Genomic DNA, 24,233 nt, shown 5'->3' with positions numbered 1-24,233 from the left:
CAATTCGTTACGTGAGTGTGTGTAAGAAAACATAGCTTTTTCGGAAGATGACAGGAAAGATAAAGAGCGCAATATTTGAATGCAAAAAGTCCATTGATTTATTGAATGTGAATATGCTTATGAAAATGACAAAACCCTTAACAAATTAGCTATTGTGCCCGGGCATAGACACAATGCTTTAAGAAGTTCAATTGTAAAACTAAAAAATTTTGCAACATAAAACAGACAATAACAATTACTCCTGACTAAAGGAAATCGGGATAGTGTCTTCAGCCTTCCAATTATTGAGTCCGTCACCAATTGTTGGAAAATCCAGCTATCCAGGTCGCAATCGCTATCAGCATCTTCTACAGCATTAATCTGATCTTTGACCATCCTTTCAGAGTTAAATCCCAGACCAGACTTGTCAGACTTGTATGGTACGTTGATCAGTTGACCCCAACCAGTACGACCACCATTTTCAACCACGGCTTGAGCGTCCTTCAGAGAAATCATGGCAGGAGGAGCACGAATAACCTTGGGCACAAGGGGAGTTGGCTTAAGGACAGGACTGGGCGGGTGAACCATTTCAAATGACTGAGTGGGAGTCTCAAAGAATTCGCCATCCATCTCGACGTATCTGAAGGCCTGCACACTACTGACAATATATTCTTCTTCTCCACACACAGTGACAATCTTACCCTCTATTGGGTACTTCAGCTTTTGATGGAGAGATGAAGCTACGGCACTTGCCCCATGAATCCAAGGGCGTCCCAGCAAGCATGAATAGGCAGGACGGATGTTCATCACGTGAAAGGTAGTGTTGAAGACTTGAGGTCCTATCTTGATAGGGAGAACCACTTCACCATGGACAACACTTTTCGCACCGTCGTACGCACGCACCACAGTATCACTAGGTTTCAATTCGATGCTCTTACAGTCAAGCTTATCGAGTACAGCTTTCGGTAGCACATTCAAAGAAGAGCCATTATCGATCAACACATGAGATAAGGTGATCCCCTTACACTCAATGGAGATATGCAGAGCTTTATTGTGATTCTTTCCTGCTGGTGTCAGGTCAGCATCGGAAAAGCCTAGGCCATTGTCAACAGTCAGGTTAGCAACATAGTTTTCGAACTGATCGACGGATGTCTCCTGAGGTACATGAGCGGTCTTCAAGAATTTGATCAATGCATTGGCATGAGATTCAGAAGATAATAACAAGGATAACATCGAGATCTTAGACGGAGTATGCCCCAGCTGTTCTACCACATCAAAATCACTCTTACGGATGATTTTCAGCATTTCCTCCACTTCCTGCTTGGCAACATCTTCGGTAGTAACTTCGACTGGTGTCTTCGACTGAGAAGGGTTGACTGGTTCTTTCCTCGAGTTTCAGGGGCGGGAGGTGAGATTTCTGGAGAGAAGATCCTTCCACTTCGAGTAACTTTACTAGTCCCAACAATGTCATTAGGATTAGCAGAATTACCAACTTGCTTTACGCCATGGATGTAAACATCACCTCCATAATTCCACGGAATGGCTTTGCTGGAGGAATACGGTACTGGGCCAGGTGCAGTAATGATTAGGGGAGCTACCTTGGGCTCAGCAGTAATCTTCACAGGCACTCTAGTAGCGGTAATCTTCACTGGAACTTTGGACCTAGCAATCACAGATATTTCTTCAGTAGGGTTTTCCACCTTAGGAACCTTTTCGAAGAGAATTGTGCGATCATCCATCAGCCGTTGAATACCATTCCTCAACTTCAAGCACTCGTTAGGTCGGAGTATGCAGCGATCGCAATTTTCAGCACAACCTGGAAATAAACCAGCTTGCAATAAATTCTTCTTGATGATCAGGAGAGGAGATGTTACATCAGCTACATTAGAAATGTGAGAATTGTCATCCACAGCATTAACAGTCTTGTCATGGTTAGGCATAGGTGCAGTGATGACATTAGGAGTCCCTGGAGGATCAAATTCAATTTCACCAGCGTCGATCATATCCTGAATCTTATTCTTCAACGACCAACAATCGTTTGTATCATGCCCGGGCTATCGGAGTGATATGCACACCTGGCATTGGGATTATAACGAGAAGAAGTAGTGTTGGGATTCGTAGGAGGATCTCTGAGGGTAATCAAATTTGCTTTTAGCATACCCTGCAGTGCCTGTGCTAAAGTCATATTGATCTTGGTAAACTGCCTTCTTGGCCTGTCTTGTCTGTGCTGGAAGTTTTGAGATGGCGGTGCTGCAATCGTAACTGCTCCAATGGTATGGTCACGATTTTTCTTGTTACGACCCTTTTGACCGTACACAGCATTTGATTCGTTCCTCCCCTGGTAGGACCTTTTGGTGCTTGCAGAGGTAGTTGCCTGTATCTTTCCACTTCGAATGCCGCTTTCAACACGTTCACCTGTCAATATAAGTTCAGTGAAACCCGATGAAGAACTTCCCAGTAGATGGCTGTAGAACGGGCCAGTCAGTGTACCCATGAACATGTCCACTAATTCTCGATCAGTCATAGGGGGTTTGACTCTGCCAGCCAAATCTCTCCATTTTTGAGCATACTCTTTGAAGCTTTCTTTAGATCCCATAGTCATATTCTGCAACTGTAGCCGAGTAGGCGCCAATTCAGAATTATACTGGTAGTGTTTGTAGAAAGTTGTCGCTAAATCAGTCCAGGTGCGGATGTTAGAGCTTTCGAGCTGATAATACCATTCCAACTGTGTGCCAGATAGACTCTCTTGGAAGAAATGGATCCATAGCTTCCTATCAGTGGTATACGGCTGAATCTTTCTCACATAAGCTCTCAGATGCATCTGAGGACAAGACGCACCATCGTACTTAGTGAAAGTGGGGATCTTGAATTTGCGAGGAATGACCACATCAGAGACCAGTCCCAAGCTTTCGAAATCCAGACCGGGCGCCTTCTGACCCTCCATAGCTAGCATACGTTCTTCCAGCAACTTGTACTTGCCATCTCTTGGAGAGTACTGTTCATTCTCATAATCTTCATCGTCGTCCTCAGAGTTGAAGAGATCAACATTCTCATCTTCCGAATCATTTTCTGTCTCCTCTTCTTGATCCTTCGGAAGTCTAATCTTGACTCCCGCAGCCTGTCCTTTACGCCTTCTTCCCGGGTTAATGTAACTCACAGGTTTCTGGTCTTTCTTCTTCTCGAGCAAGAGAGCCTTCAGTTCTTCCTGCCCTTGGATAAGCTCAGCATCATCTCCTGGAATTGAGCATTCTGAGCCTGGAGATCTTTGACAGTTTGTTCGAGAGCCATTTTTCTGTTTGCAAGGAAGACCGTGAGAATATTGATCTTTTAGGATACCTGTTATGCAATGTTATGTTATGCTATGCAATGTATGAAATGTTTTCAAGGACTCCTGGAATTTAACTTTGCGTAAACCACCAAAAAGAGGGAAACTTTTATTAATAATTTCTTTAATCAATGTTCATTACAAAAGGACATAATAAAATACAATGAAAGCTCAAGTCTCCCAGGGACGGCTTCTTTTTGGGCGAAGATATGTATTGAGTCTTCGTTCCTCATTAAGCTGGCTGGTGAGCTCTAATACTTTCTTCCTTTCTGCAACGAACTGAGTCTCAAAAGTATCCCTTTCCTCTCTCAACTGGATCCAGGATCTCTTTAATTCTTCAACATCGGTAGGCATATCTGGATAAGGAATGATCTGAGGAGTACCTCCTTCAACTTCTGGTTCAACAATCAGCGGTCCGACTGCAAGGTATGGCATGACAAGTTCACGAGCTCTGGCGCGTACCCATCTGAGATAAGGTTCCATAGGAATAGAGTTTTTCTGTCCTAAAGTGCTTCTTTTCACCATGCCCCAAGCTCGTACAAATCTTTGACGGAGACCTTGGGAATCGTTGTCATAGTCAAACACAGTGCCTTGAATAATTACTTCATGTGGACCATCTCTTCGAGCATAACCAAACTGACGTAGGGCTAAGCTGGGTTATAAGTAATACCTCCTCTTATCCCCAGGAGTGGTACGTTAGAGAATTCTCCACAACGGTCAATGATGATAACATTTTCTTTGAGATGAGGACACCAACGGATGTCTGAATGGGAGAGCGACATTATCCTTTGAGACCATTTCAGATTTTGCTCATTCTTCAAGACTGATTGAGGAAGGTGCGAAATAAACCACCTAGACAATAAAGGTATGCAGCACATGAGAGTCCCTTGCCTTTTCATAGTACGGGTGTGAAGGGAATGCAAAATGTCTCCAAGCAAGGTAGGCACAGGGTTATGAGTGAGAAATATCTTAATAGCATTCATGTCTATGAATTGGTCTGGGTTAGGGAATAACACCAAACCATAGATTAGTAATGCTAGGACATCTTCGAAAGCATGGACATTCATAATTTTAGGAATTCTCGGGCCTTATTTATCAGAAATTTGGCAAGTAAACCCTTAACTCCACTTCTTGTTACCCAATTGGTTTCAATGTCGGACTTTGTCATGTGTAAAGCTGCGGCAACTTCTTCAGACTTCGGAATCTTTTCTAAACCACTGAAAGGTGTTTGATCAAGGATAGGTATCCCAAGCAGCCTGGAGAATTCTTCTAATGTGGGTACCAACTGATAATCTGGGAATGTGAAGCAATGATGTTTAGGATCGAAGAACTGGAATAGAACCCTCATCATATCTTCTTTGAAACCAGTGGTAACCAAATTGAGGAGAGAACCATGTTTCTTGATGAACTGAGTCTGATCAGGAAGTTCTGACACTAAATCCTTGAGTTGAGGAGAGATTGCTACAAGATTGATCCGGATGGTCTCCTGGAAGCCATAACCTTACGAAACAGAGCAAAGTTAAATCCCTAAGTCCTTGAAATGGTTAGTACAATGCCATGATGTTATGATGTTATGATGTTATGATGTTATGTAAACAACAAGCACAAACAAGTCACACAACAATCATTCCTAGGTTTTAAGGCTTGCATGAGTTCCATAGGTAAGTACCCTCCCCACTGAAGTTTGGTTGGTTCAACCTGTCCTAGAATAGTAACCGGGTTCTAGAAGGATCTCAAATCATTGACCTTTCCTTAAGTCCACTTCAGTGCAACACCAAGTGGTTGACCAAAGCTTCCCCAAAGTCCAATCTCAAAGAGTGTAGTATCGAGTCTCAACCAACCCCAGTCGGAACCGAAGTCAGTTATCTCACTACTTTCTAATGGCTAGGATGAGTCAATTAGGGTTCTAAAGGTCTGGTTAATGCTTTGATGACACCACGCGGAAGCCAAATTTTTCCTCAAGTAAACATGAGGAACATCAGGACATCCAAAGTGTCACATTAACCGTAGCCATCATTTTGACCATTCCAGTATACGCCGGATAGTCGCGATGATCTTTTGCTACTTACCTAAGGTACACTAGATCCGGGTGTAGGATCTTTCACTCAAGCATAAAATACCCAAGCAATCCCTTAAAAGTAAATCAGACAATTTGAATAAGTGATCTTGTTTTTAAGGTAACCTCTCTTTTAAAGTCCCCAGCAGAGTCGCCAGTTCTGTCATACGGTGAACTGACTTTGTGTGTTTTGCTTTGGAAAGCAAATGTCGCGGATAGCAAGAGTCGCCACCGACTTTTCTTTTATCCAATAAGGAAAGGTGGAAAAGAACAGGAAAGACCTTAATTAGATTTTGGGTTCGGGAGGTACATTATACAAAGGGAAGGTGTTAGCACCCTTTGTATCCATGGTTATCCATGGGCTCTTAATTGCTGATCACTTATGTTTTTTTTTTGTCTGAAAAAGTGTTTGTGAATTGTTTAGAAAATGTTTTGAAAAGAGAATTTAACTTTGTAATGATTCTTGTATGAATGTATACAAAGTGGTTATCTCGTTTAGTTTTGAAAGTTGTTTAGAAAAATATAACTCGGTAATGATTCTAGTATGAATGTATACCAAGTGGTGATTTTCTAAAAGATGTTTGAAAGGTGTGGGGTGTGAAAAATGTTTTAGGTTGTGAGTCAGCAATTAAGGGTTATACCTACCCAAGGTCTTTATGGGCATTTCCTATCCTTATGAGGGTAAAACTGTCCTTACTATTGAGAAGTAAGTAGTTTTATCCTTTGGATGTAAAAGGGTCATCGTAGGGTCATCGATTGGTCATTGAAGGCAACATTTGTAAGGATACCTTAGCATTCGAAGGGACGATCATCATTTAACCGTAGGCTACAACGAAGGGTCATCGGGGGACAAAATCATATATTCGCAGGCAACATCCGAGGGACTATGATTTATTTTATAGGGACATGATGATTTAACCGAAGGGTCTTTGCTAGGTGTATCCCCACATTCGCGGGACATGACCATAATACCGTAATATCGTAAGGCAACAAAGAGAGGTCCAAGATCACATATTCAAAGGCAATATTTTACAATCGATTAGGTAGTTGAATCAATTAGGTAATTAGGTCCATATTAATTAAGTAATTAGGGTGAATCTCCACATTAAAATCAATTAAGTAAATAGGATGAATCTCCACATTAAAATCAACTAAATAATTAGGAGGAATCTCCACAAGGTATCCCACAAATAAAGTGGAATACCTAGCAAGCTACTTGTTCCTGGGAATATGTGAACCCTTACAACATTCAGCACAACAGGTCAGAATACCAAATGGGGGTGCAATCGAGGATTACACCGCAAAGGAAAACACAGCAGTAGGAATGTCAGGCAAAATAACGCATGATTAACATAGAACAGATCAATAAGCACAGAACAGAACACCCAAAATATCAGCGACTGTCACGTTCGCCTCTGCCTCGCCTAGCGAAGGCTTAGCGAATACTCGCTACATGCTCGCTTAGCGATGTGCTAGCGAGCGGCTGCGGTTTTGAATTTCAGAACAGTATGACCTCAGCCTGCTGCACGCCTTATGGCTTCCAATACACAAATTACATGGTCAACATTCACAATATTCAGGCACACTTAAATTCACATGCAAATCTCAAATATGTTTATGAATTCAATTATGATATCACATACAAATTAAGAACATAAAGCGGTAATAGTAATACAAACCTGTTTGCAATTGAATTGAAACCTTGAATTGGCAAGTCGGATTGAGTTGGGCGGAGGTAACCTTGATGCGGATGAGTTCCTTCAGGGTTTCCTTTAGGGTTGCTCTGATTCTCTTGGTTAGCCTCCAGGGTTTGTTGTGTCTTCTTTCTATCTCGGTTTTCCTTCCGTATTCCTCTCCCTTTCTGAATGAAGTCCTTGGTATTTATAATGGTTTTTGTGACCTAATGGGCTCAGAATGAAGCCCAGAATTTTCTGGTATTCGCAAGCTTCGCTAGGCGAGTATTGTAGCGAAGGGTTCGCTAGGCGAAGGATTTGCTCGCCTAGCGAGCATGCCAGTTTGGGCCATTTTCTGGATTGGGCCATTTGTGAGCTGGGTCTTTTGTGAGCTGGGTCTTTGCTCCTTTAAGGTCAATGTCTTAAAATAAGTTGGAGTGCCTTGAAAAATGTCTTGTAATATTAGCGGGCAAATTTTGGGGTATGACAGCTGCCCCTGTTCAATATTCTTAAACCGAGAGGGTTAGGATGGTATGTATGCCATTCGTGGTCTGGAGGTGGAAGATTATTGAACACTTAGAATGCCCCAAAATTTTCACTTGTTAATCAACAGTTTGTCTTGATGAAGATGGGCTTAAAGATGCCATCCAGGGAGTTTGATGATGAGAGCTTCAGAGTGCGTCGTACATTAGATGATATCTGAAGACATGGGTGTCATACCGGGTCATACGCTAGACCATATAGTGAGTCATCCATTAGGCTGTCGACTTCGCCGGGGAGTCAGAGTGTGTTATACGTTGCTGGGGATAAGGGATCAGAATGGATCATACGCTAGACTATATCTGAATAGCAGAGTGAGTTGTTCATTAGGCGGATGACTTCGCTGGGGAGGAAAGATCAGAATGGATCGTACGCTAGATCGTATCTGAAGTTGCAGAATGAACCGTACGTTAGGCTATATCTGAAGAAGAAAGTAGTCGTACGCTAGACTACATCCCGGAATGTACCGTACGCTAGGCAGTATCTGAGGATTGAAGGTCAGAATGGATCGTACGTTAGATCGTATCTGAGTTGCAGAATGAGCCGTACGTTAGGCTGTATCTGAAGAAGAAAGTAGTCGTACGCTAGACTACACCCGGAATGTACCGTACGCTAGGCAGTATCTGAGGATTTGAAGGTCCAACTGGGTCGTACATTAGACCGTATTGGAGTAGTTGAATGTCAGATGGATCGTACGTTAGATCCATCTGAGTTGAAGGAGTCATATGTTGAGCTGAATCAGAGTGAACCGTACGCCAGGCTTATCTGATAGTATTTGTATATGTTGTATTTGCAATGAATATCTGGGGTGGGTTTAATGATGCCACCATTGGGCGGATATCAGAGCGCTTGCCAGAGTGAATGCTCATATGGATTGTATCTGAGAGATGTAGTTGAATCTTGAATGTACTTGATAAAGATGTCCGTCTGGATGGACCTTTGTTTTGACTGTATCAGGAGGATAATTAACTGAAAAATAAAGTTAGCTCCATGCCATGTCATGATGCATGAGATGTTTTATGCTTATGAAAATAAATGCGAAAAATGTATGCATGCGTATGCTGTGAAATGATGTAATGAATGAATTATGCGTCTGAAAAGTTTTTCCTTGCGACTCCCTGGGGAAAATAAATCCCCATCTTCTGGTTGGAGATACTTGTATTGATGACCCCTTCTCATCTAGGGATACTTGATTTCTGTCTGATGGTAGAATATTTTACAGAAGCCTGGCTGGGGGATAGAATTAGCAACGGATTCATTGGAAAGCATGTTAGACCTTCTCCTCGATCCTGAAGTCTTTTGTAATCGCTATTTCCGTTTTATGCATGTATTTTTGATAAACATATTAATTCAAATTAAATCAATGGACGTTTATGCAAGCCAAACAGAAAAAGTAAAACAAAAGCATTTTTTTTGGAAACAAAATTGTATTGATTTTGAAAGAGGGCCTATAAACAGGCAATTTGTGTACAAAGAGACAGAAATCCTAGTAAGAGGAAATTGTCGAGAACATAAAGAAAAAGCTATGAAGGAAAAGTCCTATCGATTTTAATTCTGCTACTGTCATTATGTCTTCAAGCATCTCATCTCCTGCTGTCGGATAGAAGTGATTGGCTTGTTCAGTCCCTTTGACTTGGGTGAAGCTGACTGAGAACGGGACATAGTCATACGCTTTTAATCCCTAATTTTTGCCTGGACCGCCTTTTCAGGTTTTCAGTCCACCAGGATACCCTTTTTTGCCCAAGCCGCCTTTTCAGGTTTTCGACTCGTCGGGTGTACATTTTTATATGTTTATCCCTAATTTTTGCCCGAACCCTTTTGGTTCGCCGGGATGCCCTTACTTTTGCCTAGGTACGTCGACCTAGCGGGTCTCTTTTATGCGTAGTATTTTTTGACTATGTCTGCGTTCACGGGATGTGGGAAGTCTTCGCCATCCATCGTAGCAAGTATCATGGCTCCACCAGAGAATACCTTCTTAACTACAAATGGCCCTTCGTATGTGGGGGTCCATTTGCCTTGGGATCACCTTGTGGTAGAATGATACGCTTGATCACCAAGTCGCCAATTTGATACACCTGTCTCTTGACCTTTTTGTTAAATGCCTGGGTCATGCGCTTCTGATATACCTGCCCATGACAAACAGCCGCAAGTCTCTTTTCATCAATCAAATTTATCTGATCGAGTCGAGTTTGAATCCATTCATCCTCGTCTAAACCTGCCTCTTTCATGATTCTTAGAGAGGGAATCTGAACTTCCACCGGTAAGACGGCTTCCATTCCGTAGACTAAAGAGAAAGGAGTTGCCCCTGTCGAAGTGCGTACTGAAGTGCGATAACCATGAAGAGAAAATGGTAACATCTCATGCCAGTCTTTGTACGTTACTGTCATCTTTTGTATGATCTTCTTGATATTCTTATTAGCAGCCTCCACGGCGCCGTTCATCTTTGGCCGGTACGGAGAAGAGTTATGGTGTTTTATCTTGAATTGCGTGCAGAGTTCAGTAATCATCTTGTTGTTCAAATTAGTGCCATTATCAGTGATAACTCTTTCAGGGACGCCATATCAGTAAATAAGACTATTCTTGATGAACCGTGCCACCACATTCTTGGTGACAGAAGCAAATGAGGCTGCCTCTACCCACTTTGTAAAGTAATCAATCACAACAAGAATGAAACGATGTCCGTTAGAAGCAGTAGGTTTAATCTCCCCAATCATATCAATGCCCCATTGCAAAGGGCCAAGGGGCTGTCAACACGTTTAAAGGAGCAGGAGGCACATGTACTTTATCCGCATAGATCTGGCACTTGTGACAAGTTCTGGAGTGATGGTGGCAATCAGCTTCCATGGTAGACCAATAATACCCTGATCTCAGAATCTTCTTGGCCATTGTATGTCCACTAGAGTGAGTCCCAAAAATACCGTCATGCATGTCTTCCATAATCTTTTCTGCTTCCTTTTTATCACACAACGAAGCAAAGTCGAATCATGATTACGTTTGTATAATACTCCATTACTCAAAAAGAATTTAGCGGAGAACTTCCTCAGAAATTTTCTGTCATTGATGGACGCCCTTTCAGGGTATTCCTGAGCTTCTAAATATCTTTTTACTTCGTGGAACCAAGGTTTCTCTTCTACTTCATCAGCGTTAAGTTCATAACAATATGCTGGTTCATCTAGTCGTTCAATGGTGATCATGGGAGCTTCATTGTCCCATCTGACTCTGAACATAGATGACATGGTGGCCAAGGCGTCTGCCAACTGATTCTCCTCTCGTGGAATATGTTCGAATGTAATCTCTTCAAAATATGGGATTAATGTCAACACCCGCTCTCGATAAGGGATGAGATTCGGATGTTTAGTGTCCCATTCTCCTTTGATCTGACTGATTACTAATGCTGAGTCTCCGTACACACTCAAAAACTTGATTCTCAGGTCTATAGCAGCTCTGAGTCCCAAAATACATGCTTCATACTCGGCCATATTGTTGGTACAATCGAAACATAGTCTAGCAGTGAAAGGCGTATGGCAACCCTTGGGAGAAATAATTACAACACCAACACCATTGCCCAACGCATTAGAAGATCCATCGAAAACCATAGTCCATCGGGATCCCAGTTCGGGTCCTTCATCTGGTCCAGGTTCTTCGTAATCAGTAACAAGCATGACATCCTCATCTGGGAACTCAAAATTCATAGATTGGTAATCATCCACTGCTTGATGAGCCAAATGATCAGCTAGCACGCTTCCTTTGATTGCTTTCTGGGTAGTATACTGGATATCATACTCTGTTAAAATCATCTGCCATCTCGCTATTCTTCCGGAGAGGGCAGGTTTCTCAAATATGTATTTGATGGGATCCATCTTAGAAATCAACAAAGTGGTATGATTCAACATATACTGTCTTAGTCGGCGAGCAGCCCAGGCCAAAGCACAGCAAGTTCTCTCGAGCAGTGAGTATCTTGTTTCACAGTCGGTAAACTTTTTGCTAAGGTAGTATATGGCATGCTCTTTTCGACCAGACTCGTCATGTTGCCCCAACACGCACCCCATTGAATTTTCTAACACGGTTAAATACATGATTAGAGGTCTTCCTTCAACTGGTGGTATCAGGATCGGAGGTTCCTGGAGATACTTCTTGATTTTGTCAAAAGCCTCTTGACATTCGTCATTCCATATCATCTCTTGATTCTTCCTCAGTAGTTTGAAGATGGGTTTGCAGGTAGCAGTTAAATGGGAGATAAACCGGGCGATGTAATTCAAACGTCCCAAGAAACCTCTGACTTCCTTATCTGTACGGGGCACTGGCATTTCTTGAATAGCTCTCGCCTTAGCCGGGTCAACCTCAATTCCTTTACCACTGACAATAAATCCCAAGAGTTTACCGGATCTTACTCCAAAGGTGCATTTGTTCGGGTTCAATCTCAGCTTGTATTTCTTCAACCTCTCAAACAATTTGTACAAATGATCGAGATGTTCTTCTTCAGTATGAGATCTGGCTATCATGTCATCCACATATACTTCTATTTCATGATGAATCATATCATGGAACAAAACCACCATAGCACGCTGGTACGTTGCCCCGGCGTTCTTTAAACCGAATGGCATTACTTTGTAACAGAAAGTGCCCCATTGCGTCACAAACGTAGTTTTCTCCATGTCTTCAGGTGCCATCTTAATCTGGTTATAACCCGAGAATCCATCCATGAAGGAGAATACTTTGTGTTGAGCGGTGTTATCTACCAGAACATCAATGTGCGGGAGTGGAAAGTCATCTTTGGGACTCGCTTTATTCAGATCTCTGTAATCGACGCACATTCGCACCTTACCATCCTTCTTCGGCACTGGTACCACATTAGCAACCCATTGGGGATAAGAAGTAACAGCTAGAAAACCGGCATTGAACTGTTTCATAACTTCGGCTTTGATTTTCTCAGACATTTCAGGACGCATGCGGCGAACCTTTTGCTTAACAGGACGACAATCTTCCTTCGTTGGCAAACGATGCACTACTATATCAGTATCCAATCCTGGCATGTCTTCATAAGACCAAGCAAAAATCTCTACATAGTCATGTAACATCTGAATCAATCTTTCTTTAATACTGTTTTCCAAGCCTGCTCCTATTTTGACTTCTTTCTTGTCCACTTCAGTACCCAGGTTTACAATTTCGATTGACTCTTCCTGCGGCTGTATAGTCTTCTCTTCTTGCAGTACCAGTCTGGCAAGTTCTCCAGGTACTTCACAATCTTCCTCATTTCCATCCTCGGCTTGGTAGATCGGATTTTCAAAGTCATAATGAACAATAGTAGACCTATTATCAACAGGATCCAGGGTGGGTATGGATCTGCAATTCGTTACGTGAGTGTGTGTAAGAAAACATAGCTTTTTCGGAAGATGACAGGAAAGATAAAGAGCGCAATATTTGAATGCAAAAAGTCCATTGATTTATTGAATGTGAATATGCTTATGAAAATGACAAAACCCTTAACAAATTAGCTATTGTGCCTCGGGCATAGACACAATGCTTTAAGAAGTTCAATTGTAAAACTAAAAAATTTTGCAACCATAAAACAGACAATAACAATTACTCCTGACTAAAGGAAATCGGGATAGTGTCTTCAGCCTTCCAATTATTGAGTCCGTCACCGATTGTTGGAAAAATCCAGCTATCCAGGTCGCAATCGCTATCAGCATCTTCTACAGCATTAACCTGATCTTTAACCATCCTTTCAGAGTTAAATCCCAGACCAGACTTGTCTGACTTGTATGGTACGTTGATCAGTTGACCCCAACCAGTGCGACCACCATTTTCAACCACGGCTTGAGCGTCCTTCAGAGAAATCATGGCAGGAGGAGCCCGAATAACCTTGGGCACAATGGGGAGTTGGCTTAAGGACAGGACTGGGCGGGTGAACCATTTCAAATGACTGAGTGGGAGTCTCAAAGAATTCGCCATCCATCTCGACGTATCTGAAGGCCTGCACACTACTGACAATATATTCTTCTTCTCCACACACAGTGACAATCTTGCCCTCTATTGGGTACTTTAGCTTTTGATGGAGAGATGAAGCTACGGCACTTGCCCCATGAATCCAAGGGCGTCCCAGCAAGCATGAATAGGCAGGACGGATGTTCATCACGTGAAAGGTAGTGTTGAAGACTTGAGGTCCTATCTTGATAGGGAGAGCCACTTCACCATGGACAACACTTTTCGCGCCGTCGTACGCACGCACCACAGTATCACTAGGTTTCAATTCGATGCTCTTACAGTCAAGCTTATCGAGTACAGCTTTCGGTAGCACATTCAAAGAAGAGCCGTTGTCGATCAATACGTGAGATAAGGTGATCCCCTCACACTCAATGGAGATATGCAGAGCTCTATTGTGATTCTTTCCTGCTGGTGTCAGGTCAGCGTCGGAAAAGCCTAGGCCATTGTCAACGGTCAGGTTAGCAACATAGTTTTCGAACTGATCGACGGATGTCTCCTTAGGTACATGAGCGGTCTTCAAGAATTTGATCAATGCATTGGCATGAGATTCAGAAGATAATAACAAGGATAACATCGAGATCTTAGACGGAGTATGCCCCAACTGTTCTACCACATCAAAATCACTCTTACGGATGATTTTCAGCATTTCCTCCACTTCCTGCTTGGCAACATCTTCGGTAGTAACTTCGGCTGGTGTCTTCGACTGAGCAGGGTTGATCGCTGGTTCTTTTCCTCGAGTTTCAGGGGCGGGAGGTGAGATTTCTGGAGAGAAGATCCTTCCACTTCGAGTAACTTTACTAGTCCCAACAATGTCATTAGGATTAGCAGAATTACCAACTTGCTTTACGCCATGGATGTAAACATCACCTCCATAATTCCACGGAATGGCTTTGCTGGAGGAATACGGTACTGGGCCAGGTGCAGTAATGATTAGGGGAGCTACCTTGGGCTCAGCAGTAATCTTCACAGGCATTCTAGTAGCTGTAATCTTCACTGGAACTTTGGACCTAGCGATCACAGATATTTCTTCAGTAGGGTTTTCCACCTTAGGAACCTTTTCGAAGAGAATTGTGCGATCATCCATCAGCCGTTGAATACCATTCCTCAACTTCAGGCACTCGTTAGGTCGGAGCATGCAGCGATCGCAATTTTTCGCACAACCTGGAAATAAACCAGCTTGCAATAAATTCTCCTTGATGATCAGGAGAGGAGATGTTACATCAGCTACATTAGAAATGTGAGAATTGTCATCCACAGCATTAACAGTCTTGTCATGGTTAGGCATAGGTACAGTGATGACATTAGGAGTCCCTGGAGGATCAAATTCAATTTCACCAGCGTCGATCATATCCTGAATCTTATTCTTCAACGACCAACAATCGTTTGTATCATGCCCGGGGCTATCGGAGTGATATGCACACCTGGCATTGGGATTATAACGAGAAGAAGTAGTGTTGGGATTCGTAGGAGGATCTCTGAGGGTAATCAAATTTTTTTAGCATACCCTGCAGTGCCTGTGCTAAAGTCATATTGATCTTGGTGAACTGCCTTCTTGGCCTGTCTTGTCTGTGCTGGAAGTTTTGAGATGGCGGTGCTGCAATCGTAACTGCTCCAATGGTATGGTCACGATTTTTCTTGTTACGACCCTTTTGACCGTACACAGCATTTGATTCGTTCCTCCCCTGGTAGGACCTTTTGGTGCTTGCAGAGGTAGTTGCCTGTATCTTTCCACTTCGAATGCCGCTTTCAACACGTTCACCTGTCAATATAAGTTCAGTGAAACCCGATGAAGAACTTCCCAGTAGATGGCTGTAGAACGGGCCAGTCAGTGTGCCCATGAACATGTCCACTAATTCTCGATCAGTCATAGGGGGTTTGACTCTGCCAGCCAAATCTCTCCATTTTTGAGCATACTCTTTGAAGCTTTCTTTAGATCCCATAGTCATATTCTGCAACTGTAGCCGAGTAGGCGCCAATTCAGAATTATACTGGTAGTGTTTGTAGAAAGTTGTCGCTAAATCAGTCCAGGTGCGGATGTTAGAGCTTTCGAGCTGATAATACCATTCCAACTGTGCGCCAGATAGACTCTCTTGGAAGAAATGGATCCATAGCTTCCTATCAGTGGTATACGGCTGAATCTTTCTCACATAAGCTCTCAGATGCATCTGAGGGAAAGACGCACCATCGTACTTAGTGAAAGTGGGGATCTTGAATTTGCGAGGAATGACCACATCAGAGACCAGTCCCAAGCTTTCGAAATCCAGACCGGGCGCCTTCTGACCCTCCATAGCTAGCATACGTTCTTCCAACAACTTGTACTTGCCATCTCTTGGAGAGTACTGTTCATTCTCATAATCTTCATCGTCGTCCTCAGAGTTGAAGAGATCAACATTCTCATCTTCCGAATCATTTTCTGTCTCCTCCTCTTGATCCTTCGGAAGTCTAATCTTGACTCCCGCAGCCTGTCCTTTACGCCTTCTTCCCGGGTTAATGTAACTCACAGGTTTCTGGTCTTTCTTCTTCTCGAGCAAGAGAGCCTTCAGTTCTTCCTGCCCCTTGGATAAGCTCAGCATCATCTCCTGGAATTGAGCATTCTGAGCCTGGAGATCTTTGACAGTTTGTTCGAGAGCCATTTTTCTGTTTGCAAGGAAGATCGTGAGAATATTGATCTTTTGGGATACCTGTTATGCAATGTTATGTTATGCTATGCAATGTATGAAATGTTTTCAAGGACTCCTGGAATTTAACTTTGCGTAAACCACCAAAAAGAGGGAAACTTTTATTAATAATTTCTTTAATCAATGTTCATTACAAAAGGACATAATGAAAATACAATGAAAGCTCAAGTCTCCCAGGGACGGCTTCTTTTTGGGCGAAGATATGTATTGAGTCTTCGTTCCTCATTAAGCTGGCTGGTGAGCTCTAATACTTTCTTCCTTTCTGCAACGAACTGAGTCTCAAAAGTGTCCCTTTCCTCTCTCAACTGGATCCAGGATTTCTTTAGCTCTTCAACATCGGTAGGCATATCCGGATAAGGAATGATCTGAGGAGTACCTCCTTCAACTTCTGGTTCAACAATCAGCGGTCCGACTGCAAGGTATGGCATGACAAGTTCACGAGCTCTGGCGCGTACCCATCTGAGATAAGGTTCCATAGGAATAGAGTTTTTCTGTCCTAAAGTGCTTATTTTTACCATGCCCCAAGCTCGTACAAATCTTTGACGGAGACTTTGAGAATCGTTGTCATAGTCAAACACCGTGCCTTGAAGGATTACTTCATGTGGACCATCTCTTCGAGCATAACCAAACTGATGTAGGGCTGGGTTATAAGTAATACCTCCTCTTATCCCCAGGAGTGGTACGTTATAGAATTCTCCACAACGGTCAATGATGATAACATTTTCTTTGAGATGAGGACACCAACGGATGTCTGAATGGGAGAGCGACATTATCCTTTGAGACCATTTCAGATTTTGCTCATTCTTCAAGACTGATTGAGGAAGGTGCGAAATAAACCACCTAGACAATAAAGGTATGCAGCACATGAGAGTCCCTTGCCTTTTCATAGTACGGGTGTGAAGGGAATGCAAAATGTCTCCAAGCAAGGTAGGCACAGGGTTATGAGTGAGAAATATCTTAATAGCATTCATGTCTATGAATTGATCCGGGTTAGGGAATAGCACCAAACCATAGATTAGTAATGCTAGGACATCTTCGAAAGCATGGACATTCATAATTTTTAGGAATTCTCGGGCCTTATTTATCAGAAATTTGGCAAGTAAACCCTTAATTCCACTTCTTGCTACCCAGTTGGTTTCAATGTCTGACTTTGTCATGTGTAAAGCTGCAGCAACTTCTTCAGACTTCAGAATCTTTTCTAAACCACTGATAATCTGGGTACCAACTGATAATCTGGGAATGTGAAGCAATGATGTTTAGGATCGAAGAACTGGAATAGAACCCTCATCATATCTTCTTTGAAACCAGTGGTAACCAAACTGAGGAGAGAACCATGTTTCTTGACGAACTGAGTCTGATCAGGAAGTTCTGACACTAAATCCTTGAGTTGAGGAGAGATCGCTACAAGATTGATCCGGATGGTCCTCCTGGAAGCCATAACCTTACGAAACAGAGCAAAGTTAAATCCCTAAGTCCTTGAAATGGTTAGTACAATGCCATGATGTTATGATGTTATGATGTTATGATGTTATGATGTTATGATGTTATGATGTTATGATGTTATGATGTTATGATGTTATGATGTTATGTAAACAACAAGCACAAACAAGTCACACAACAATCATTCCTAGGTTTTAAGGCTTGCATGAGTTCCATAGGTAAGTACCCTCCCCACTGAAGTTTGGTTGGTTCAACCTGTCCTAGAATAGTAACCGGGTTCTAGAAGGATCTCAAATCATTGACCTTTCCTTAAGTCCACTTCAGTGCAACACCAAGTGGTTGACCAAAGCTTCCCCAAAGTCAAATCTCAAAGAGTGTAGTATCGAGTCTCAACCAACCCCAGTCGGAACCGAAGTCAGTTATCTCACTACTTTCTAATGGCTAGGATGAGTCAATTAGGGTTCTAAAGGTCTGGTTAATGTTTTGATGACACCACGCGGAAGCCAAATTTTTCCTCAAGCAAACATGAGGAACATCAGGACATCCAAAGTGTCACATTAACCGTAGCCATCATTTTGACCATTCCAGTATACGCCGGATAGTCGCGATGATCTTTTGCTACTTACCTAAGGTACACTAGATCCGGGTGTAGGATCTTTCACTCAAGCATAAAATACCCAAGCAACCCCTTAAAAGTAAATCAGACAATTTGAATAAGTGATCTTATTTTTAAGGTAACCTCTCTTTTTAAAGTCCCCAGCAGAGTCGCCAGTTCTGTCATACGGTGAACTGACTTTGGTGTGTTTTGCTTTGGAAAGCAAATGTCGCGGATAGCAAGAGTCGCCACCGACTTTTCTTTCATCCAATAAGGAAAGGTGGAAAAGAACAGGAAAGACCTTAATTAGATTTTGGGTTCGAGAGGTACATTATACAAAGGGAAGGTGTTAGCACCCTTTGTATCCATGGTTATCCATGGGCTCTTAATTGCCTGATCACTTATGTTATTTTTTTTCTTGTCTGAAAAAGTGTTGGTGAATTGTTTAGAAAATGTTTTGAAAAGAGAATTTAACTTTGTAATGATTCTTGTATGAATGTATACAAAGTGGTTATCTCGTTTAGTTTTGAAAGTTGTTTAGAAAAATATAACTCGGTAATGATTCTAGTATGAATGTATACCAAGTGGTGATTTTCTAAAAGATGTTTTGAAAGGTGTGGGGTGTGAAAAATGTTTTAGGTTGTGAGTCAGCAATTAAGGGTTATACCTACCAAAGGCCTTTATGGGCATTTCCTATCCTTATGAGGGTAAAACTGTCCTTACTATTAAGAAGTAAATAGTTTTATCCTTTGGATGTAAAAGGGTCATCGTAGGGTCATCAATTGGTCATTGAAGGCAACATTTGTAAGGATACCTTAGCATTCGAAGGGACGATCATCATTTAACCGTAGGCTACAACGAAGGGTCATCGGGGGACAAAATCATATATTCGCAGGCAACATCCGAGGGACTAGGATTTATTTTATAGGGACATGATGATTTAACCGAAGGGTCTTTGCTAGGTGTATCCCCACATTCGCGGGACATGACCATAATACCGTAATATCGTAAGGCAACAAAGAGGGGTCCAAGATCACATATTCAAAGGCAATATTTTACAATCGATTAGATAGTTATAATCAATTAGGTAATTAGGTCCATATTAATTAAGTAATTAGGGTGCATCTCCACATTAAAATCAATTAAGTAAATAGGATGAATCTCCACATTAAAATCAACTAAATAATTAGGAGGAACCTCCACAAAGGTATCCCACAAATAAAGTGGAATACCTAGCAAGCTACTTGTTCCTGGGAATATGTGAACCCTTACAACATTCAGCACATAGGTCAGAATACCATATAGGGGTGCAATCGAAGATTACACCGCAAAGGAAAACACAGCAGTAGGAATGTCAGGCAAAATAACGCATGATTAACATAGAACAGATCAAATAAGCACAGAACAGAACACCCAAAATATTAGTGACTGTCACGTTCGCCTCTGCCTCGCCTAGCGAAGGCCTAGCGAATATTCGCTACATGCTCGCTTAGCGATGTGCTAGCGAGCGGCTGCGGGTTTTGAATTTCAGAACAGTATGACCTCAGCCTGCTGCACGCCTTATGGCGTCCAATACACAAATTACATGGTTCAGCATTCACAATATTCAGGCACACTTAAATTCACATTTAAAATCTCAAATATGTTTATGAATTCAATTATGATATCACATACAAATTAAGAACATAAAGCGGTAATAGTAATACAAACCTGTTTGCAATCGAATTGCAACCTTGAATTGGCAAGTCGGATTGAGTTGGGCGGAGGTGACCTTGATGCGGATGAGCTTCCTTCAGGGTTTCCTTTAGGGTTGCTCTGAGTTCTCTTGGTTAGCCTCCAGGGTTTGTTGTGTCTTCTTTCTATCTCCGGTTTTCCTTCCGTATTCCTTCTCCCTTTCTGAATGAAGTCCTTGGTATTTATAATGGTTTTTGTGACCTAATGGGCTCAGAATGAAGCCCAGAATTTTCTGGTATTCGCAAGCTTCGCTAGGCGAGCATTGTAGCGAAGGGTTCGTAGGCGAAGGATTTGCTCGCCTAGCGAGCATGCCAGTTTGGGCCATTTTCTGGATTGGGCCATTTGTGAGTTGGGTCTTTTGTGAGCTGGGTCTTTGCTCCTTTAAGGTCAATGTCTTGAACAATAAGTTGGAGTGCCTTGAAAAATGCCTTGTAATATTAGCGGACAAATTTTGGGGTACGACACCTTGGTTCAACGTTAATCAACTTTTTCTTAATCAAACTCAAAATACTTAATAACTATGATTAGTATTGTGCGCCACGAGCCTTAAGTGGCGGAGAATGAGTGAGAATGGAGCATTCTTACCCTCATTCTGATTATTTTGGACGCAAGACGCTTGACTTGTTGTCTAGAGTATTCACCTCCGCCCCTAGAATTTAGTGAAATCTAATCACAAACTCTTTTCATAAACCCTTGTTTAGGGTAAAATCAACCCAACCCATCAAACCTAATTTTTTTGTGCCTTAGGGCATCAACCCCTAAAACCCTTTTCTCAAAGGTAAAATCAACCAAAACACAAACATTTTCTACTCCGAACTACAGAGCTCTGATTCCTCATCCCCGAATGAGTGATACGTAGGCACAAGGGCCATAATCCTTGGCGAGCTTTATAATAAAAATCCAAAACCCCTCTCTTTCACACATATTCTTTTGAAAATAAAACAATATTAGATAAATCCCCATGTACGTTAAACAATCCAAATGGTTCCCATGGAATACCATGGACGTGAAGGATGCTAATACCTTCCTCGTGCGTAACTGACTCCCAAACCCTAATCTCAGTTGCGAGACTGATTCTTTATCCTTTCCCTAGAACTTCCGATGCGCTTATCTTTTTGATGGTTTTATCGACTATTTCCTCTCGCCTCTCTAATAGAGGCACAAAAATAAAATTCGGTGGCGACTCTTCTGTTTCTTTCCGTTCAATCCGTCCAGTTTTCCTCGCTCCTGAAACCCCGGTGGCGATAGTTACTATAGAAGAAAATCTCCCTTAAAGATGGATTCCGAAACCATGATTTTCAGAAAGAACTTTTCAGAAACACTTCAATGTTAAGTACTCATTGTTCTAGGATCAGAACATGAATATTAGTTCTTTGAATGTGATATTCAATTATCAGCATGAAGGAGTTCAGACTCAGATAGAAGACCATTTCATCATAAACTGGTAACTTATATTCTGATCTTTGATAATTCTTGACATCTTCAGATGTTTGATTTTAACCATTCTGATTCTTGAGATATAACCCTGTAAAACACTTAACAAACTCCTTTTCAAAGTGGTTGTTAGCAGAAAAAATTAATCAATGTTTGGGTTTTTAATTAAGGAATTTAGATATCAAAATAAAATTCTTCCCCTTAGATACACTATGTTTTCTCCCCCTTTGTCATCAATAAAAAAGACATAAGACAAAATAATAATGTAAATGAAGAGAAACAAACATATTTGATTGAAAATGCAAAAAGGCAGTGAATGATACAACAGAGAAAATAAAAAGTTTTTAAGAAACTAAAAAAGGATAAGGGTTCTGAGAAGGAGGAGGAGGAGGAAGAGGAAGAGGAAGTCTTGAGAGAATCAACTGAAACATGTGATCCTGTATGTGCAGACGCTCATTGACCCTTACATTGTCAGACTTGATTTCCCCAATAGTCTTCAGAAGTGCAACATGAATAGGTTGAGAGGAAGAAACTTCAGAAATGACAATCTGAGTAGCAACTTCTTCCATAACACAATCTTGAGGTTCAGAAGCAGCATCAGCTTCTGGAGAAGTCTCAGCGTGCTGAACAACCTCAGTTTTTGGTGCAGCTTCTTCTTACCCAACTTCAGGAGTATATTCCTTGACTTCTAGAGCAGGAATACATAGTTGGGAGTTTCTTAAATTCCATAGTTCCATTAAGGGAACGAACCCATAACATAATTTTCTTTCAGCAAGTGTATACCCAAAATCCTTCAGCTTAGAAATCTTGGAATCCATCCATCTTCTGTAATCTTCCCTTGCTGAATCACTCGCACCTGGATTTGCTGAAGAATGACTGATATTCATTGCTTCATGCAAACGACTTTTAGATTCTGACTCAAACTTCCTCAGAATCTTACCAATGTTAGGGGAGGATTTTGGTGGTTGTTTGGGGTAGTTAACAGTGAGGTTAATTCTAGACTCATCAAAGTCAAGACCATAGACAGAAGAAAAAGATGGGAAAATGATATGAGGTGATTCATGGTCAGGTGAAGTTGGTTTAGATTCAAAGTTGAACATACCGTTAGGAGTTCCATCAGAAACATGTCCATTAGAAACACTTGAAGGAGATGTTCTGGGGGTTGTGATATTTGGAATTGTTGGTTGGGGAGTAAAAATACATGGTGTTGAGATGGGTGAAATTTGTAACTGTGACGGAGATGGTGGTGATGGTATCTGTTGTTATTATGACAAAGGTTTAGAAACTAAATGAGTTTCTATGATAGGATTTATAGTGGTTGATTGAGGTGGTGAAAGTGAGATTGGTTCAGAAACAATTGGTTGAGATGAAGGAATAGGTTGGAATGGTAAGTTCCTTTCAGAAATAATTGAATTAGAATTAAATTAAGTGCTATCAGAAGGAAGCTTACTAGACGCTGTAAGACCCTAATTGTGTCCCTAAGATCCCTCATGGCATCATACCATTGCATTTGCATTGCCTCAAGGATCATAAGCATCTTGGTTCCCTTTACCTTTGGGTGGGACCTCTTGTGAGTGGTTTGAGATCACCAAGCATGCTTGAATTGTATATTATTGCTTTTCTTATTTTGTTTACTAACCAAAAGCACAAAAATATATGTCACTGACATTTCTTGTTTGTAGCTTGAGCAATCACAAGGTCAAAAGCTTCAAGGAGAATCATTGGTGCAAAGATATGGCCAAGAGAAGAGGAAAGAAAGCATGGCAATGGTTCCCAAAGCTCTCATCCATCAAATATGCCTCCCTAGCATCTCAATTCATCATTTTGATCAAAGCAAGTCAAAGGGTTTGGGGTTTGTTCCCCAAGGAAACCCTAGTTCATTTGTGTACCACAATGCCTTGCTCTTGAAGCAACCTCAGCCCATGATCAAATACAATCAAGGGGAGTTTCTTTAATTCATCATTCATGCATATTTGAACTTATTTTGAGTGTCCTCAATCATCAATTCATCAAGATATGAGTCATGGGCTGGAGAAGTTGATCAGTCAATTCATCTGACTATTTTGAAGTGCACTGAGACCTAACTTTTTATGTGTTGGTCAAATGGAGATGATCTAAAACGCAAAAATGTTCTTAAGGACAATATGAAAAACTTTCATGTTCATCAAAAATTTATTTGAAGCTTGGAAGGTCATCATCCATTCCAATACATTATAGGTCATTTTGACTGAAACCCTAATTTTGGGTCAACTTCCCAAGAACATAACTCATTCATTTTTTAAGATTTTGAGGTGGGATCAAATGCATTGGAAATCCTGAGATGTCTACTTCAAATTTTATGTTGAACAAAATTTCAAAATCTCAAAGTAAATACATGTGATAATGCAAAACATTATAGATCACTTTGGACCAAATGCATTGAAAGGCAAAAAAGTCCAATTTCAAGTACCCATAACTCTTTCATCAAAAATCCAAATGATGCAAAACTTAAGTCCATTTTTATTGACTTGAAAATATCTACAACTTTGATGTTGGAGGTTTTTTCATTTGAGGCTTGCATTATCAAAAAAGAGGGGCTTGAACATTGGCCAAATTTGGAAACTTTGCCTTTACATGTTTTGCATCTTACACTTTAAACTCAAAATTCACTAATTTCCACACTTCAAATGGATTTTTGCCCAACATAACATTTGTTCCTTACACCAATACCTTTCCAACCATTAGTCACATGCTCATGTTTGGATTTGGCAAATGGCATTTTCGAAGAGGAGAAGTTTTAGGCATAATTGTG

This window comes from Lathyrus oleraceus, chromosome 2 (genome assembly GCF_024323335.1).
Source record: "Lathyrus oleraceus cultivar Zhongwan6 chromosome 2, CAAS_Psat_ZW6_1.0, whole genome shotgun sequence".
Taxonomy (NCBI): Eukaryota; Viridiplantae; Streptophyta; class Magnoliopsida; order Fabales; family Fabaceae; genus Lathyrus; species Lathyrus oleraceus.
The sequence above is the reverse complement of the archived record's forward strand: the minus strand, read 5'-3'. Positions refer to the sequence as shown.